The sequence below is a fragment of the Hibiscus syriacus genome, unplaced genomic scaffold, assembly GCF_006381635.1.
Source record: "Hibiscus syriacus cultivar Baekdansim isolate YM2019G1 unplaced genomic scaffold, ASM638163v2 tig00113725_pilon, whole genome shotgun sequence".
Lineage (NCBI taxonomy): Eukaryota > Viridiplantae > Streptophyta > Magnoliopsida > Malvales > Malvaceae > Hibiscus > Hibiscus syriacus.
The window spans coordinates 930,096-933,339 of record NW_024063471.1 but is presented as its reverse complement, the minus strand read 5'-3'; the positions used below and the strand labels follow the sequence as shown (position 1 = coordinate 933,339).

Genomic DNA, 3,244 nt, shown 5'->3' with positions numbered 1-3,244 from the left:
TGTATTGTAACACAACTAGAGATGAATGGAATAGAATGACAAATAACAATTATTTTTTTAACTATAATATATTTTATTACTTTTTATTACTTTTTATTTTTATTAATATTTTATATTTTATTTATTTTATTTTTAATATTTCAAAAATTCACTCATACATCATTCTGTTGGTCCTAAACACATCACAACATTGCATATAACGTATAGAAAGTGTTTCTAAACTCACACTGTTCAAACATTAACATAACAAATCCGAAACATAAATATTAAAATTAAAACAATTGTCATTATAAAGTTCTGGTCTTTATGATCACTTGGTAAAATTAGGGATAGTAACATGAGGTTCCGTCGCCTTAGCAGCCGTGGAGGGCTCGACGACGTGCGACGGTGGCACTGGATTCTCTAGAAGCTCAGTTGGCAAATCGGGTATACCTTTCAAGTAGAAAGAATAAAATAGTTTCATGGGGAAAATGATCTGATGTAACTTCTGTTGGCCGTAGGCTCCTTGAAAAATCTCAGACTCTCCCGTCACTGCCAAGTATCACATAGGTTAGATAGGGTCCTTGTACAGCTAAATGGTCGTAGAAGCTGTAAATGGCTTTATATCGATCGTCTTTTTTCTCGAGAACGTGTTGGATCAGCACACAGAGTCTATCCGATATGCCGATCCTTTTTTGTAGATCTCTGGAGTAGAGCTTGTTAGTGAAAAGAACAAGGTCACCCAGTGAGTTTACTGGTTTTTTGCTCAGTTTCAAAACCCCAACAATGTTCATGTCTCTCTCGTTGAGTTCATAAACGTGTAGCTCTTGAATTTTGGCTGAAAACCCGATCATCAAAATCAATCACAAGCTCGAAAAATAAAAAAAGGAACAAGGTGTAATTGTACTTACTAGGTTTGGGAGTAACTGATTCGGCCAGCTTGCTTTTGTTGAAGAAGAAGGCTGTGGTGGTGAAGGGCTTAGAGGATCTTGATGAGACGTTGAAGCCATGGAACTGGAAAGGCTTTGAATATGAGAAATTAGAACCTAAAACTCTGCGATGTTCGGGCAAGTTGATGGAGGAAATTGGTTTGAGAGAGGTGGATAATGCCATTAACTGTGTTGCTGCTCTTTCTTAAGCTAGTATGACGATCATTAACTTAATTAATCACACGTTTGATTTAAAAAAAAAAATTCACATGTGTTGAAGGCAGGTGTGGATTTATGATCACTTAAAGGGAGCATCTACATACCATTTATCTTGGGAAATTTATTTAATTTGATTTAATTTATTAAGGAGAATAAAAAATAAAAAAAATTACATATCTATTATTTTAAAATGGTGATTATAAAAATTTTAGATCCTTATTTTTTTATTTCTAGATCGTTGAAAGATCTAGAATTTATATTTTATACACAATATGTGTTTGGTCTTTAGTGTTCTTTTTGTTGAACATGGGTCATTAGTTATCATCTTTAGCAAAAATTAAAAATATTTCTATTCTGTCACATTCCCATCAGTTTCAATGTTTTACTGTTTTTATATTACATTTTTTTGTTACAATATTACATTTCAATTTAATGCATAAGAGACTATGTGGTTAGGAACCACATTAGAGTGCGGCTGAAACTGACTAAAAAATGTGGTTGGAGCCTGCCACTGTAATAATAAAGCTTTAGCAACATATGTGGTTAGCCGACACATCCTTTCCTACAAGTTTCCATGAAATCATGTACTACTTCATAATGAAACACACATATTTTGTCACAAATCAAGTTGCCAAGAGTAGAGTGTAGTAAAACTAATCTCCCAAACATCAGAGTGGATCCAACTGCAACACAAACATTCAAGTAAAGCATCATCTAAAGACTCGACTTGCCTTTACTGCATATTGGATTAAGAGGAATCCCCTAAAGTTCTTGCATTTATGTGGGAAAGAACCAAACTAAATGCGATGGGGCATCAATGGCGTTGTAGCTAACACTAAGTGCCGATTTGTAAGCGTTTTTCATTGAGAAGAGAACTAAAAAAGGGTAAAGTACACAAATTATCCTCCAATTATAGAGTGTTACTTTCTTGAGTACCCTAATTATTAAAAAATACAAAATGGTCCCTTGATTATAGAGTGTTGTTTTGTTTAGTCATTCAACTATTAAAAGTTACAAAATGGTCACCCAACTATTAATATGTTTCAAACTTGTCTTTTTTCGTCAAAAATTAATGACAGTTTAAGCTGGACAATAACCAATAATTGAGATATAGTAGTCATTTGAGATTTTAGGATTAGATTTTATCATATCACATTTAATAGGTTAACGTTCAGCTCAGTTGCAATCAACTTTTTAATAGAAAATGAAGAGTTTAGAACATATGAATTGTAATGTGACCATTTTGTAACTTTTAATAGTCGAGGGACTCAACAAAATAATAACGTATAGTAAATGGACCATTTTGTAACTTTTAATAGTCAGTGGACTCAACAAAGTTACACTCTATATCCAAAGGACCATTTGTGTACTTTACCCAATGCAAAATTGGGTTGTTAGGAGCCGTGGGGTATGAAAAATACAATTTGCATCATTTGGGCTAACCCGAGGCATCAAAAACTTCCATTTATCTTCATCTCTTTCATACCCGTTATCATGATAGGATACAACTCATAGGGTGAATGAAAGCCTTAATTAAAGCTCCATCCCCATCTCAAACCACTCTAGACTATATTTTTAGCATCAAAACTATCACCATTCCAAAAATATTTAGCTTTGAAGTACTTTGCATTTTGCAACCGAAATGCATGTAATATCAAATTATGATTTTCGTTATAATAAAATTTCTCATTTATCAAATGGTGTAAATTTAGGAAATTGTAGAGTTTGATTTCAGGGGTTAAATGAGTACCTTAAACCCAAATTACTTTAACCATTTTATTCAAACCCGACTCGTTTACACTCTCAACCCAAATTGCTCAACTCGTTCCAAGTGACCTAACAACATTCTCCCAACTGGAACAATGGCTCAAGTTAGAGCCATGCACAAGCTTTGGTCCAGCCCTAGCAAGTGTTGAAAAGTAAAGAGATTGATATAAAAAAATACTTCACATTTATTTCACATCCTCTTACAATAATTTTACAAGGCTAGTCATTTATACACAAGTATGATTAACTGATCTTTTAACTAACTATATGCTAACAAATCAACTTCTACTGCTAACAAGAATTTTCACTCTCAACAATACCCCTCAATTGGTAGGTGTAACACATCTTTA

At 33.3% G+C, this 3,244-nt stretch overlaps 1 pseudogene; it reads right to left on the bottom strand.

Moving 5' to 3' along the window:
* Nucleotides 1-310: 310 nt before the first annotated feature.
* On the bottom strand, nucleotides 311-1,092 carry LOC120187575 (annotated as a pseudogene).
* Between the last annotated feature and the right edge of the window lie 2,152 nt (nucleotides 1,093-3,244).